Below are 16,975 nucleotides of genomic sequence, written 5' to 3' on the forward strand. Positions count from 1 at the left end.
TGTGAATATGTGAATAGAGCAGATTTCCAGCATAAAATCTGTCAATGGGGTAGAGATCATTTGTTTCAGTAGCTTTTGTTTTGTTTGTTTTGTTAACTCTCTGGCTGTTGACAAAGGGTCAGTTGTTAGAATTTGACATCGAATAATTTTTCAGGGTTAATTTTCTTCCTCTTGTCTAATTTTTTTTTTAAGTTTGGAGTCATTGTATGAAGATTATTAGACCCATCCTATCCTGGCAAGGATGCTGTATCCCAAGGATTCTGCTTCCATCCGAAGGACAGCTCTTCTGCACTTTGCCAATTTCTGTGCTCCTTCTACCGACCCTGAGTTTTTATTTAGAAGGTCAAATGCTTGAGAGATAACTGGATAAAACAGCCAAGAGGGACACGAAGATCTGAACTCTTTGGTCTCCTTTGGGCTTTGACCTGAATCCCATGTACACTTGAGTTTAGCAGGCCTCAGAATGACCAAAGACAAGAAGCTAATTGGCCTTTGCCTTCTCAGAAAGGTCCTCTTTCTCAAGTTCTCTGGACCATCAAGCTTTCTCCAGCAATCTGAAGTGCAATGATTGAACACAGCTTAATTAATGATGACAGGAGGCAGCACTGAGTACGTATGGTGTTGGGGAGCATACACTAGCTATATTGTATGCAATCTCATTTCATCCTCAAGTAACCAATAAGATCATTACTTTAATTTATGGGTGATGAGGTCTATACAACTCCCCGGGTAGAGCTTTTTCCTAAAGTCTGTGTCTCACACCCATAGGCTGCTTTCTGAATGCCCCAGTAAGAGTAAAAGCTACCATTTATTTAAGATCTGTTAACATCCCAGGCACTAAAATAAATAAATAAAAATAAATAAAGTCCCAGGCTCTGTAACAGCAGCCTTAGGTAGGTTATCTAACTTGGCTACTTCCCCATCACCTTATTAGTTAGCTAGCATTACACCATTTGCTTATGAGAAAATTGTTTCCTCAGAGAGTTTGAGTTGCCCAGCTAGTAAAAGAGAAAATATTCAAACCCAGTATTTCTGATTGAAAGAAAAACATTGCCTTTCCAAGGCTATTAATTATGACCTTGCTTTCTTAGCTAAAAATTAATATATGAATTCAAATCAGATTCAGTGTGCAATGGGGCCTTGCAATAGCTTATTTGAAGTCATGATTGTCCTAAATGAATAGGGAGACATGTTGACTGACCCCTATTCACAGTAACCTCTTGTCCAATCTCCTGCATGCTTCAACCTGATAGATATTAGCTAGCTGTTACAAAGGAAGCAACGAGATGAAATAAGTCATCCCTGTTAGGCTGTTGTGTCTGTTGAGTTGTGTTTTGTTTCCCTCTGGTGTGAGCAATGGACTGCCTCAAATTATGGAATGCTTCAAAGATTTTCCTGTTTTCCCATTACTATTTTTATGTGGAATTTTAACATGTAATTGCCAACTTGACAAGAACTCTTTTTTTCCCCTCTCTCTTCTTGAGCAGCATACAAAAGGTCCAAGTTTCCTATTGGCTCCCCTCTTCCTCTCCACAGCTGATTCAAAGCCTCCCTTTGTCTACACTATAGACAATTCAGCACCATGTGATTGCTTGTCCATTTCTTTTTTCCCTTTAATAATTAGCTTTGTAAAGGAGGGTAATTAACCCCCAATGGAACCTCTAATTGGTGGGTTTCTTGCTGGGCCCACTTTCTTTTTTTTGGGGGGGGCACTTTCTAATTCCTCTGAAATCACATATTGGGTAGGCATCCATGCACCCCAGGAGTAAAGGGAGTATTGGTGGAAGGAAGAGAGATGGAGAGAGCCCATGAGCTCACCGGGGAAGAAGGAAGAGGTTACAAACCCATGGATGCTGAGACCTCCCTGCCCTCGTTCAGTTATCTTCTGGATTATACATGAGGCAGGTGGCCCGGGCTCTGAGGGGTCCTTAAAGTAATGGCTTGGTGGTCTCCTCACCAAGATTGCTTTCCCTGGACTGACTCCTGGTTTCTGACCCCAGGGTAGATTAAGGTCTGTGCCATCTGGGGCACCTGGGTGGCTCAGTGGTTGAGCATCTGCCTTTGGCTCAGGGCATGATCCCTGGGTCCTGGGATCGAGTCCTCATCATGCTGCCCACAGGGAGCCTGCTTCTCCCTTTGCCTATGTCTCTGCCTCTCTCTCTCTGTGTCTCTCATGAATAAATAAATAAAATCTTAAACAGAAAAAGACCTGTACCTATCCACTTCCCATTTTTAGCTAGAGCCTGGGCACTGCTTCCTCTTTTACGTCTGTGACCTGAAGAAGAGGAAGCACGGGAAGAGGAAAGGTGACTCCCCAGAGGAAACAGAAGCTGGGCTGCCTCCAGAGGCTTAAGTAAGACTTAGCACTTCTTGGAGCAGAGAGTGGGCATCCCGAGGGTAAATTCTGGATCTTAAATGTTTGAGAATCTGGGGGCAGAGGAAAGGACAAGGAAATCAGACCAATAGGATCTGGTCAAAGAGGTTGCAGCATTATGATTAGGGGACCTGTGTCCTAGACCCAGTGAAGTGGGTGAAAAGGGTGACATTTCTGCCCATAGAGGGTTCACCAGGGTGCCCTCGAGATGGATGAGAGGTTTTTATTAAAATTTTACACCAGGTTACTAACTTCAAATATGTTGATCTTCCAATCCATGAAATACTCAAATTTTCTAAGTCATTTTTGCTGTTTATTCATTTCTGGGCACCTTTTCCCATGTGTCAGGAGAAAGGGCACAAACACAGCACGCCCGCCCCTGCAACAGGTGTATTTACTCTTAATAAACCACTGATACCAAACTCAAGCAGGCACAGACGGCCTGCATTCGGCCAAGTCTCTGAAGGTGAGTTTCTTCCTTTGTAAACGTGGGAGAAAATACCTGCCTCATCTTTTTTATAGGGTGCTGTGAGGGTTAAATGGGTTAATAAATTTTTGTTCATTTTTTTCAAAAGATATTTATCAAAAGGCTATCTTGTGTCCAGCTTCTTCCAAACTTTGGGGTTCTCAGTCAACGTTATAGACAAGGATCCTGACATCAAGGCATTTATAGTGCCTAACGCTGCATAGCTGAAGGCAGACGCTTAACGGACTGAGCCACCCAGGTGCTCCATCACTCTCATTTAAAAATTTAAAAATTTTTTGGTTACAGTTATATTTTAGTTCCACGGGCAAGACAGAAACTTATAAAAATAATTTCATCTTTCATGAATCATTTATTAAAAAAAATTTCAATGAAGACGGTATGTGGGTGGGCTTTTGACTGAAATAAGTGCTATTCACATTGCAGCAGAAAATGTGGTGGTATTTTGTGTCATTTGTGCCTTCTTGGCCCTGGAGACTGGGGAACACCATAAGCATGGGAGGTCAGCCACACGTGTTACTGAGGCTGGAAGTCCCTCTTGATCTGGTGTTTTTGAGGTATCTTGGGGGTGGAAGTATGAGTGTGTAATATGTATATGAGTGTGTGTATATTTGTGAGAGTGTGTCTGTGTGAGTGTGCGTGTGTATGGGGAAAGAGCAGGAGACACCAAAATCCAGGGGAGACTGTGGAGTCCTCCAGCCTCAAGGAGTTTCTCTGGTGGTACAGAGGGTTGTTTCCTTTGGACCAGAAGTCAGCATCCTGGTTGTATGTGTGTGTGTGTGTGTGTGTGTGTGTGTGTGTGTGACGGAAGGGGATTTGTCGAGGGCCGACCACATAGCCTGGCAAAGTACAAAGCTGGGGTTCGAGACAAAGTCTGCTTTTCAAGAGTCGTGCTGTTGGGGAGACTTTGGCCTCTGAGACGGCGCTCGTCTCTAAGTTGTTACCTGTGTATTTTCCTGAATTATATCATGTTAAAGAAAATTCTATGTGTTTGTATAAATATTTATGTGCATTCTTACTGGTTAGGGCCCTATCATAAAACACACAAAAGGGAATTTGTGAAAAGGGGTGAGTGAGCACAGTTTAATGGGGAGTGGTTATAAAGGCGGGGCCGTGATAAAAGGAAACTAACTTGGTGAGACCCGTGGTGTGGTGCGGGGAGACACTGCTTGATGGCCCTTGTAGCTGTTAGCAGAGGAATGCAGCTGCTGCCTGGTCCAAAGAGATCAGGGCTCTGATCTCTGCCTCTTCCATCTCCTGCCAATGTTCTCCATTCTGGTATCCGGCCAAAAACTGAAGGCAAAGAACCCCTGGTGATGCAGGCACAGAGCCGGTGAAGAAGGGTGGGGAGAGGTGGAGAGTAGACCTGGAGGGGAAGGTGGAGAATGTCCATGACAGGACCCGGCCACGTGGCAGGCTCTCAGCGAGGTGCTGTAGGGGCATAGTAGGCGAGCCTCGGCCCCTTCTAGAAGAACAAAGTCAGTAACTCTGGGAAAGCATGATAAAGACTAGAGCTAGATTAGCATCACCGTCTGGATAGTGGCTGTCTTATGACAGAGCAAATGACAACTCCAAATCAATTGTGAAGCTGGAATCCTTACACGTAACATGGCTTTATTCAACAGTGGTGGTTGAGCCAAAAACCTGATATTGATATGCAACACCGTTCTTGTCTCTTTCTCTGACGGGATCCTGTTAGGGAAGTGGAGGCCCTGACTCTTAGATATTTGGCAACCTGTTCTCCTTGTCAGTATAAACTGTTTTGCTAAAAGCATTAAAAAGTGTTTGCAGGGCACCTGGATGACTTGGTTGGTTGAGTGTAAGCTCTTGATTTCAGCTCAGGTCATGATTTCAGGGTCATGGGATTGAGTACCACGTTGAGCTCCATGTGGGGTGTGGAGTCCACATAAGATTTTCTCTCTCCCTCTGCCTCTGCTCCTCCCCTCCTCTCAAAAAATAAATAAATAAGACAAAAGGTGTCTGCAGTAACAGAGCAGAACGGAGGAGGGACCCACCCCTACTCACCTCCCACACCATGGGCCAAGCCAACTCATAATGTCCTGTCATCTCAGAGAGGGGGACAGTTGGCCACTGTAGGAAACATAATGAAATGTGAAACAAGATAGTACGTGATATGTACATGACATTACTGAACTTAAGAAACCTGTCACAGTTCTATGTGGCCACAGGGTAAATATCACACACACGTGTGTGTGTGTATGATTTTAAATACATAAACAAAGACAAATTATGTGGATTGTGTAGATCCACATAATTCCCTGGTGTTAGATTATTCCCTTCTCATCTCGGTAAGTCTCTGTTAGGATGAAAGGAGATGTGGAGGTGGGTGCCTGTGTCAGGACCTGTGTCAGGACCTGTGTCAGGTCTGTTTGGAACACAGACTTTCTAGTCTGACCTTGTTTTCAGAAGCTGCTGTTTTCAATCACCTAAGGCTGAGCTTTTGGGGGGCATACTATAGAGGTGTACCATAGAAAGTTCTTCTGGCTGGGATGTAGGGGAAAGGAGCCCCGGGTTAGCAAACAGCACATGGGTATACACACTGCTAAACAAACAAGCACTCCTAGGAGTATGAAGGGTGGCGGTGCAGGTTCTCAGGGCGCTTCCTCTTTCAGCTGCTGGGCTGCTTGGTGTGGGAGAGCTGAGCTGGTCCTTGTCACCAGGGGCCTGAGAAGAAGGAGATACACCACAGACCTGAGGACATAGTTCAGGAACCAGTCTGTGGTTTGTCTTCTGAGACCCCTTAGTGAGTCATCAGAGTCAGCATGCTGATAGTTTAAGGCTTGCTGACTTTCTTTTCATGACTGTGAATGGCATGTATTTATTTATTTTTTTAAATCCGACGGTTATAAAGTACCAGTATTATTAGTGGAAACACTGGGTGGAGGAATGCTGTTTGGACTAAATGCCAAAACACAGTTTCCTTCTGTTTTCTCCTTTGAATCGTGTTAACCCACTTAGCTATGGAGAGTTGACAAAGAGCCCATGGAAAGGTAGCTGGGCCTGCCAAGGCAGGGCGATGGCAGGGGGGGTCTCTGGGCACCAGCAGGTGGAGGGTGCAGTGATGAAGGGGGGCGAGGAGGAGGAGCAGGGCTCTCGAGTCTTCCTGCCCCCCCGCTTTTTTGCTCAGCTGTCCCACTGCTAGAACAGGGAAATGATATCCTCCTCCTTTCCCTGCTTCTCTCTTTCTATGGCAGCCATACCTACCCCTGTACAGAGTTGGGCTTGGGTGCTGTTCTACCGACCATTAGTGTGTTCCTTGGACAAGTTACTTAACTTTCTAGTTCCCTCATCTGTAAAAAGGAAATAATAATAGTCCTGAAGCATCCTCAGGATTCCTTGAGCTCATCCACTGAGAGCACTTAGAACGGTGTCTAGCAACAACAGGTTCTCAGAGAAGGCTGATAAAACTCACTGCTCCTCCTGCTGATAACCTCTTTGGATTTCCCCAAGGCCCTTTGATCACCGACTTGGGGTCCGGGAGGCCACGGGTATAAGCAGCTAACTGGGAAGTGGAGAAAAAGAATTTGTCAACAGAATCCTCTTCTTTCTGGAAATTCCTGAAGATGGTGAGGTCAGTGAAAACAGCTGATTAGGAGGTATCCAATAAGCGTTGAGGTTCTAATGATAAGCGACCCCTTCAATGTATGCTGTTGATTGTGCCACCCAGATGTGGCCCTTTGGCCTGCAGATCTGTGGTGGGCCATATGTAAGAAAGAAATTATTCATCCAGAAGTGGAAAGAAGTCATGTACGTAATGAATGGGAGTAAAAGATATGGGAATACCTATAGATGGTTAGGATTAGCACCAAAAATCTTGACTTGCTTGGTCTGAGGCTATGGAAAGGACTTCACTTCTTGCAGTAGGATTGAGAACTTGAGCACAGTGAAAAGTAGCAGGACTTGGTATGACGAGTTTTGAGATAGAAAGGGGTAAGGGCAGAGATGAAGCAGAGAAATCATTGCTATCACTTTCACCATCAATAGATAGATACTATTTACTAAATCTCTAGACAATTTTTATCTCATAAGTAATATACCCCTGGATTTTAAAACCAGACCATTTACATGGAATAATCTTTTTTTTGTTTTAAAGATTGTATTTACTTATTCATGAGAGACGCAGAGAGAGAGAGAGAGAGAGGCAGAGACACAGGCAGAGGGAAAAGGAGGCTCCACGCAGGGAGCCCGATGTAGGACTCAATCCTGGGACTCTGGGATCATGCCCTGAGCTGAAGGCAGATGCTCAACCACTGAGCTACCCAGGTGTCCCTGGAATAATCTTAGTTATAGAGTGTTTTTACTGTATTCTGATTATAATAAAAGCCAAACCATATATATTCAATTCCTGAGCACTCAAGAAAACTGCCTTTCCCAGTGCTTTGGGACTAGATGATTAGTTCTGGCCAAAAGAACATTAGCAGTAATGACGCAAGCCAGCAACATTTGCAGATTTTCAATTCTCTCCCCTTTTTTAGGAGGCGGAGCCACGGTTGGAAGGGAGCCTGTATCCTGAGTCAAGACTTAGAAGAAATCCACCTGGGAAAGCCACCTAACCAGCATCAGAATGCAAAGTGGACTAGAAACAAAACAGCGGTATTAAGTCACTAAAGTTTTAGGATTTTTCTGGGGGAAGCTAGTAGCACTAATAACCCTGACTAGGACAGCCTTAGACAGTAAATGTGACTGACCAGTGTTGAAATCTTATTAAAATAGCCATGGCATTTCACAGCAATAGTAATTTGTTTTGCCTCCAGATTTCCCATTAAAGTACAAATATAAAAATATAATGTATTATGTGATCAAAAGGCATGATGACATTTGCTGAAGTCAGAGACCCATGGAAATGCATAGATTCATTCATATACTCAGTATTGAACAAGTACCACCAATGTGTCCTTGGCAATGGGCTAGGTGCGAGAGGTACACGCAGTTTTTCTGATTGATAGTTTGTGAAGGGCTTGTCTACTAGGATTGAGATCTTTTATTTGTACTTAGTGTTATTATACATAATCTGTATACCCAATGTGGGGCTCAAACTCATATCCCTGAGATCAAGAATCACATGCTCTACTGATTGAACCAGCCAGGTGCCCCCAGAATGGAGATTTTTTAGATCTAAATGAGAAACTTGAACTTTCTATCATGCCTCCTCCCCAGTTTTTATTCCTCAGTCACACCCAGGAAGGACAAGGAAGGAACGCCAAACTTTGAGCATTTGGACTGGCCCTTTGCAGTGTAAGTGGAAACAACTGCCTGGTTGAGAGGCCCTGGGCTGGGTGGGGAAAGAACAGGGAACTTCATTAACCAGAGATGGGCCGGTAGGAGAGGACTGTTTACTTGCTTATGGTGAGATAAGAGCCAGGAGGAAAGACAGAAAGACAAAGACAGAAAGGAGTTTCTCACCAAATTTTTATTCAGAATAGGTTGCAGGAGGTCTTACAGGATGGGAATCAAGGCCCTAAACACGCACGGTGCAGGAGTACAGGGTGGCAGCTGGGGTGCAACAGACCATGTGACGGGCTGCCTTTCCATAAACTGTTACCCGGTGCGTCGGCATGATCACGGTCATCTTTATCGCTGTTGTAAAGAGAGATTATTGCTGGGGCCGAGCCCGGCTGATCAGGACAATCACGGACCACAGACGTGCTGCTCGCCATCATCGCCCACATTCTGGGCACATCATCCTTCCTTGCTTGTCATTCTCTGTCACTACGTGACTGTCAACAACACCAAGAAGCAGGGATGAAAGTGGCATTTTCTCTGCCCCAGGGTTCCAACTATAGTTGGAACAACTCCGAGCAACCTAATTATATGTGTTGTTGGATTAACTGGAGGGAAGGGGAAATCAAAGCAAAAAAGAAATAATTACTGAGATTTTTCCAAATTTGATTCTTTTTAAGCAGAAACTCAAGATCTAAGAATCTCAGTAAGCTGGGAGCACAAGAAAAAAGAGGGAGAGAACATACCAGTGAAAGTAATTTATTAATTTATAGGGGCAGCCCCGGTGGCCCAGCGGTTTAGCGTCGCCTTCAGCCGAGGGCCTGATCCTGGAGACCCGGGATCGAGTCCCACGTCGGGCTCCCTGCATGGAGCCTGCTTCTCCCTCTGCCTCTCTCTTTCTCTCTCTCTCTCTCTCTCTCTTTCTCATGAATAAATAAATTAAAAAAAAAAGAAAGTAATTTATATCAGTAGTGGAAATCTGTAAATTATTTTTCCTTAAAAGAGGTCTGTCTGAAGTTTTGAAGAGTCTGTTTTAAATAAATTGCTTTTCTCCTCTAAGTCAGTACTGCAGTGGGAATAGTTTGATTTGTTTTAGCAGAACTCAAAACTAGCTTGGATATTGAATAGGTCTCATTGTTTTGCTCATGTCCTATTCATCTTGGTCACATGCTCAGGCCAGACTAGTGCTGGGATTGTTGACAACCGGGAAGAGGACACACCCAGCACCTTGGCAAAGACGGCAAGGGGCAAGGAGCACAGTCTGTGATCATCCAGATCAGCCGGGCTCGGCTCCAGCAATAATCTCTCTTTACAACCGATACAAAGTGTGACTGTGATTATCAGACACATTGTGTATCAGTTTATGACAGTTGCCCAAGTAGACCATGAACATGATAAATGTAGACAGACAGAGACAGTCTGTCTCTGGAAGAGGCCTTTGAAAGGTTAAGATTACTCTTCCAGGAGAATCTAAGTGATAATCACCAACTAGAGCATGGAGGTCACTGGGACCTGGCAGGACAGGCTGTGACTGTTGCTGGGAGGCTGGTGCATGAGCTCGGAGTTCAGATGGCGTGGGTACCTGCTGGCTCAGTTGCTTAAGTGTCTGCTTTTGGCTCAGGTCATGACCCCAGAGTCCCGGATCAAGTCCGCCACTGGGCTCCCTGCTCAGCAGGGAATCTACTTCTCCCTCTGCTCTTACCCCTGTTTGTGATCTTTCTCTCTCACTTTTTCTCAAATAAATAAAAAAGCTCTTAAAAAAAAAAAGTTCAGATGGCTTCCAGGAAAAACAGAAAGGTAAATATCCTCTACTGCTTCTGTAGGAGAGGCAAAACGGAGCGCTGCTAGCTTAGTCCTTATTCAGTGAAGGGTGAGTGATTATGGAGTACATGATCAGGTAAAAACTGACAATTCAGAGCACAGGAAGCTTACTCTTTAAAAACAAAAAAAAACTTAATTGTAATTTTAAATTTTAAAAAGGGGAAATTATAGATATACCTATGGAACTAACAAATATTAATTTGTCAGATTTCCTATAGATCTTTTTTTTTTTTTTAAAGATTTTATTTATTTGAGAGAGAGAGAGAGAGAGCACAAGAGCATGGTGGGGTAGGGAGAGGGACAGAGGGAGAAGAAGCAGCAGGCTCTCCACTGCGCAGGGAGCCTGATGCCGGGCTCCATCCCAGGATCCCAGGGATCATGACATGAGCCAAGACAGACACTTAACCAATGTAGCCACCTGGGCACCCCAATCCTTCTTTGTGTCTATGGAGATTAAGTACACCTACAATTAGTCACACCCACCACGATTTTTAAGTTCTCCTACTTTGAAATGAGAGATCGTAATTTTCTTTCTATAATGGTTACTCTTGTGTCAACAAAATCCCCTAAAGAGTCAAAAAATCAATATATCTATACTTTTTCTGAACAAAGCAACGACTTTAGAATTTTTTAGAACAAGACAATCAGCTTCCCACCTTCTAATGTTTTAACGTTTTAATCTTACCGTGTCTAAATCCCCATCCTCAGTCATTATTATCATTGTTATTTCAAAGAGTCAATGAGGATTTACCTGAGTACTTATCTGACTCCTTGAACGCTATTCTTTCCTTTTCAGTTCCGTTTCCCAAAGTACATCCTTCAGGGGTTCCTTCAAGGACTATCTGAACAAGTATGCCACTCATCGTGTATGGCACACACACTCAGACTTTGCTTATTCAATTTTCTTTCTCCTCTTGAATGATAATGTAGCTGACAGGTCTCCTCAGCACTCTCTGTTTTGTGGGCTTAGTTTTTTTTTTTTTTTTTTTTTCTGTTGGGAAGCCTACTTTAATTGTAACTCCGTAGATAATCTTTTTGTTCTGATTACTGTTAGGATCTATCTCATTATCAATGGTGTTCTGCAGTTTTACTCAGAGGAGTGTAGGTGTGGATTCATTCTTACTTGTTTAATTTAGTATTCATTGTGATTCTTCAATCTGGAAATGTAAGTCTTTCATTAATTCTGGAAAATTCTCATTGAATATTGCATCTCCCTCCCTGCCAGTCATTCGATTCCCTCCTTTGTAGCCTGTAGATCTTGTCCAAATTCCTCTGTCTCTGTGGTTAATTTCATATCCTTCATGGAAAATTCGGATTCTATCCAACATAAATTCTTACAAATTCTTACCCCATCACCTATAGATGTTTCAATATTTGCACTTATTCTCGTTTCTTTACTTCTGTTTACATAGGTATTAGGACGTAGACTTTGGTGTGAAACTCAGGTTCACATTTGTGTTCTATTCCTACCAGATGTTATTTAATAATTTCCAAACCTCAGTTTCAGACTGAGTGGAGGGTGCTGAGTGGAGGTAAAAAGAGTATGTGCCTCTTGTGTTTGTTGTGAAGGTAAAATTAGATAATGTGCAGAACACTTAGGCTGGTACCTGGCCTAGTGGGCATTTAATAAAATGAAATAATTAAAATCGTCCTCCTCATGTCATCTGATCAAGGCAAATTCCTGCACCTGCATTCAGTATCCAGCTCTGCAATGTGCAGAATCCTTTTTCTCTTGTATTTTCAACTTCTTTGACTCCCCTAGAGCCTGCCTCACAGGATATACAAATATTTGGGTTTCTTGTCTTTCAACATAGAAAGCTCTATCTCTGTTATCTCAAGGTCTTTTCCAGTTATCACCTTTTTATTTTATCTTCCTTTCTCAGTCAAATTTTCTTTTTCTTCTTTCTTTCTTTCTTTCTTTCTTTCTTTCTTTCTTTCTTTCTTTCTTTCTTTTCTTGAGAGAGTGTGCGGGAGGAGGGGCAGATGGAGAGGGAGAGAGAATCCTCAAGCTGACTCCCCGCTGGTTGTGGAGCCCAAATGCAGAGCTCCATCTCATGACCCCAAAATCATGATCTGAGCTGAAACCAAGAGTCGGCTGCTCAACCAACTGAGCTACCCAGGAGCCCCTAAATGCTTCTTTTTAAAAAGAGCTTCCACTACATTCTACGGATTATTACTCTCAAATCACCTTTCAACCAATTTTTTAAAAATCTTTTTTTTTCACAAAATCAGCTGTGGGTTATAAAATTCTGTGTTTGTTTTTTAAAAAACTATTTATTTATTTGACAAAGAGAGAGAGAGCACAAGTAGGCAGAGCAGCAGGCAGAGTGAGGAGAGGGAGAAGCAGGCTCCCCTCTGCACAGGGAGCCAGACGTGGGGCTCAATCCTGGGACCCTGGGATCATGACCTGAGCTGAAGGCAGACACTTGACCGACTGAGCCACTCAGATGCTCCAAGTCCTGTGTTTTTTTAAAAAAATTTTAACTATTGCACATAGTTAACCAGTTTAATTATGACAATGGATAAAAATAAACAGGTTAAGTAAGTGTTTTATTACCATTGCTACTCAGCACAAGAGCTGGGAACCTTGAACCAAGTTTCTTTGAAACCTAGTTGGAGTCACTAGATTAACACAACTGTGATGCCTGCTGTACTTTTAGGATTCTAGTTACATCATCCAATAGTTTTTAGTGGTTAAGTCTATCAGGTTTTCTGGTATCTGTAGTCTATAGTGTCCTATAGTTGATCTGGGATATAATGCTTTAAGTCCCTTAAGGGCTGGATTTGTGGTTTGTTTTTAATCTGGGGTGCCTAGCACAATGCCTGGAACACTGTAAGTAGTTGAATCTCTTTTGAATGAAAGAAGAAAAGTGTTTTGTTTGTTTTTGCCATTTCTGCTCATTAGTTCCTCTGTCAACTCTTCCATTCATTTGAACACTGAATCCAGTGATTCCTAATTGTGCAAAGAGGTGACTGATCCACTGTGAGGTGTACTGACTGAGCTACTGAAGGAAATATATTATAACCCTCCTGTTTGTTAGAAGGGTCAAAAGTCCAGAACCCCTGAAAATCTGATATTCCTATTTAATGATTTCACACACACACAAATCTTGTTGCTTCTGATAGATTGTAAGAAGTTAGCAGAAATTCTTTCTTCATCTTGGAGATGTTAGACTCACAGAACATAAAAACTATAAGGGAGCTAGTATTATTTGGTCCATTGATCATATTTCACTGATGAGAAAATTGAGGTCTTAAGAGTTTCAGCAATATGCCCATGGTTGGATCTTTTGCAGTGGCTAGCAAACTGTTAGGCACATAAAAATGTGTTCAATAAACATTCGTATGCATGAAAGAATTACAAATAAAAATCAGATGGACATCAAAGCTGGCTTGCCTTTCTACTAGGTTTCTTCAACTTCCAAGGACAAAGGTGTAGTCAGAAAATGTGAATTGGACTTGCCCTATATCTGCCGATCTGTCTCATCCTTGAGTTCTTGTGACATGGTAAGTTACTGTATGATCTAAGTGCTTATTATTTTAAATATTTTTCTGTAATGTTTTTCTGCATTTTAAATGTTCTGAGAATATCTTATTTTGTATTGGTTTGCCTCCCTCCATTATACCCAGCTCTGGCACAGTGTTGGGATTTTATTTTATTTTTTTAAAGGTTTTATTTATTTATTTATTCATGAGAGACACGGAGAGAGAGGCAGAGACATAGGCAGAGGGAGAAGCAGACTCCACGCAGGGAGCCCGACGTGAAACTCGATCCCAGGACCCTGGGATCACGCCCTGAGCCAAAGGCAGATGCTTAACCGCTGAGCCACTCAGGCATCCCCAGTGTTGGGATTTTAATAGTGGTTAACTAAGTCCTCCTTCACTGATTACTGATAGATTAACTGATGCCTAACTTCTGAGTAAAGTTGTTATGCAGGTAGCATTTACTTTCTTTGAGTCGAATACTGTCACTTGACGTAGTTTTAAAAGTAAATGAGTGAGTAAAGGGTAAATTCTCATTTATTTATTTATTTATTTATTTATTTATTTATTTTGAAGATTTTATTTATTTATTAGAGACACAGAAAGAGAGAGACATAGGCAGAGGGAGAAGCAGGCTCCATGCAGGGAGCCCGATGCGGGACTCGATCCAGAGTCTCCAGGATCACACCCTGGGCCGGAGGCGGTGCCAAACGGCTAAGCCACTGGGGCTGCCCGTAAATTCTCCTTTAGACATAACTCCAGCAAATAACACATTGTGCTGACTTGTTCTTAGAGACTCAAAAATACAAAATTTGAGTGTACCCTCCTGTTCTTTAGGAACATGTGATCTTAGTCTGTAAACATTAGCATGCTGGAGAATGATGTCTTATTTACTTATTTCACAATCACAAATCCACAGCCTTGTTAATATGTTAATATTTAATGGGAATGACAACAGACTTTGAAAAGATAAAAGCTGCAGAAATAGTTCGATGTTACCCACAGTTTTAAACCTGAAGTCTATTGCACAGGAAAAGACCAGGATGAAAAGCCTAAGATGGCAATAAATTAAATCTCCTGTGAGTCAGGAGATTAGATTTCTAGTTCTTCTCTGGTTCAAGCCAGCTGTGAGTCCTTGGATAAGTCTATAGATCCTACTGAGCCTATAGCTTTTCATCTTTAAAGCCAGAGGATTGAATTTCAAACGATTTGTAATGTCTCTTGCAAGTCTAAGAGTCTACTATTTATTGGAATCAATAACCACCATGTTGGTAAGAATACAGAGTGGTAACAGAAAGTGTTAGCACTGGGAAGACATGCTGCAGGGTGGAGAGGAATAAACTAGTATTCTTGAGATGATTTTATCAAGCCTGGTCAGGGTGATGAACTCACACACCTTCCCCTCCCTCTTTGAGGTTTGCCTATGACTGAGGCGATCCTGGGTCAGCATCATGCAGTGAGTGGGCTTAATATCTTTTGACTAAAAGCGCTAACAAGACTTACTCTGGCTGAGTGATTGCAATTTTTTTAGAGAGGCTGAACCACAAGTAGAGTGGATAAACTTCTAAAGTGCCTCTAAGGGACACAAAAAAATGCATGGAAAACCAGGAGAAGTTGGGGGTGATATGTTTCAGGGAGAGAAGAGGGACAATATTTGGGAAACAGAAGAACCATCAGAGTCTGAAGAGCTATATCATCCTGTTGAACCCTTGGCACAGGACTTTGTTCTCTTCACTAGAGCGTCACCATCGGTGTGACTCAGCCATGCCCTTATCTTTGTTTTTCTTTGTGGCTGGTCATTTCTCCCCTCAAAATCAACAGTCTGAGGCTATTCTTGTTTCCCAAGTCATATTCCTGAGACAGAGTTTATCAGTATAGCTAATAATTACCACTTCTGCTTTGGGCCATGTGCAGAAAAGAGTTAACATAGCAGGCCCGAGACTGCTATCTCTAGAAGGGCGGGCTTACAAGATTGGCCCTTGGCTGGTGTCTGGGTGTTTCCAACATTCTCATAACTGATAAGGGTGGTTTTCTGTGCTAGACTGTTTGCGTGAACAATGTGATTTATGCTGAATACCTGAGCTCCTCCTGGGAGTCTGGAATTTGGAATGTGATAGGCAGAGTGCAGATGTGATCAGCCCCCAAGAAAAATGTTGAATGCTGAGTCTCTAATGAGCTTTTCTGGGCAAAAACACCATATACATGTTACTGCATTTTTCAGTGTGGAGAAAGTAGTATGCTCATGTGTATCCCCTCACAGAAGGAGAGAGCATAGGAAGACTATGGATTTCTCTAGATTCTTCCTGTGTCTTTTTCCATTATAATCTGATGGTGTATCTGTATTGTCATTGTAATAAATCTTAGCCATGAGTCCAGCTTATGTGCTGGATCCCATGAGTTCTCCTAGCAAATCTCTAAATACAGGGATGATGGTCTTGGAGATCCTAACCCACACCACCTCAAATGGCCCAGGCCAGCTTAGGTATTGGCTGTCCTTGGGCCAAGTGTTAAACACTGGTCCAATTAATTGCATATGGGGGAGGAATGTAGGATTGTGCTGAGCCTGGCTACTCCAGCTTATGGAATGGTCTAGAACAGTGGTTCTCAACCCAATTGGCAGAACAGAAGCTTCTGTGATGGCTTTAGAAATTAGATCCCATCCAAGATTAATCAGAATCTTGGAATTAGAATCTGTGGGAGTGGGGTTTAGATAGTGGAATGCTCTCTTTTCTTTTTTTTTAAGATTTTATTTATTTACTCATGAGAGACACAGAGAGAGAGAGAGAGAGAGAGAGAGAGAGGCAGAGACATAGGCAGAGGGAGAAGCAAGCTCCCTAGGGGAAGCCCATGTGGGACTCAATCCCACGACCCCAGGATCACGACCTGAGCTGACGGCAGACACTCAACCACTGAGCCATCCAGGCATCCCTGACATGTTTTCAAAGCTCTCCAGTGATTCTAATGTGTAGTCAGAATCGGGATCGATGGCCTGGAGCATAAGGCTCTAGGCGGCAGTTTCCTTTAGAAGGAGACTATAGCCTTGGGAGGCATTGTGATCCATTTGGTGGGCAGTGTACATTTTTCACACGAAGCAATAAACTCATGTCTTCAGACATCCTGAACAAAAAAATGAGTAAGATTGCTTAGTTATACTTATGAGCAATACTCTGGGAATTGTGTCATTTTAGGGGTTCTCTTGGGGCCATCTTGAGAGCATAAAGTTTATGTTGACAACTTTCAGTGCTTCCAAATTGTGGTAGAAAAACAAGCAGGAAAAAAAATGCATTAAAATGTATGTGACCGGTTGCAGCAATATTTTGTCATTGACCCAAATTCTTCAACATACTGTTTCGCAACATCTCTCTCTTATGAAATAAACAGTCACATCTGTTTCTTAGGGTTATTTAAAGATCTATGTTAAATTGTTTATCCTTAGAGAGATTCTTTCTTTGTCTTTAAAAAAGCTGGTTGGCAGAAAATCACTCTTGGGCTAGCCTATGATGATACATGGTGATCCTTCCTTTTCGGTGCAGGGGGGCACAGCAGTTGACCTTTGGGTATGCGGGGAAGGG

At 42.7% G+C, this 16,975-nt stretch overlaps 1 long non-coding RNA gene across 11 annotated transcripts in view; it reads left to right on the plus strand.

Annotated features, from left to right (window-relative positions):
* The window catches only part of LOC144312917 (uncharacterized), a 39,304-nt gene that overhangs the window by 10,678 nt on the left and 11,651 nt on the right, over window positions 1–16,975 (plus strand). For 3 of the 11 annotated variants that reach the window (XR_013378573.1, XR_013378568.1, XR_013378572.1), the window contains exons 2-4: window positions 7,355–7,472; window positions 8,037–8,114; window positions 13,329–13,427. This is a non-coding gene — a long non-coding RNA (uncharacterized LOC144312917). Of the gene's footprint in view, window positions 1–192; window positions 610–2,236; window positions 2,398–6,329; window positions 6,451–7,354; window positions 7,473–8,036; window positions 8,115–13,328; window positions 13,428–16,975 lie in introns of all 11 variants that reach the window. The other 8 variants (XR_013378565.1, XR_013378567.1, XR_013378569.1 and 5 more) reach the window with 7 other exon arrangements.

Source organism: Canis aureus, chromosome 4 (assembly GCF_053574225.1).
Source record: "Canis aureus isolate CA01 chromosome 4, VMU_Caureus_v.1.0, whole genome shotgun sequence".
Taxonomy (NCBI): domain Eukaryota; kingdom Metazoa; phylum Chordata; class Mammalia; order Carnivora; family Canidae; genus Canis; species Canis aureus.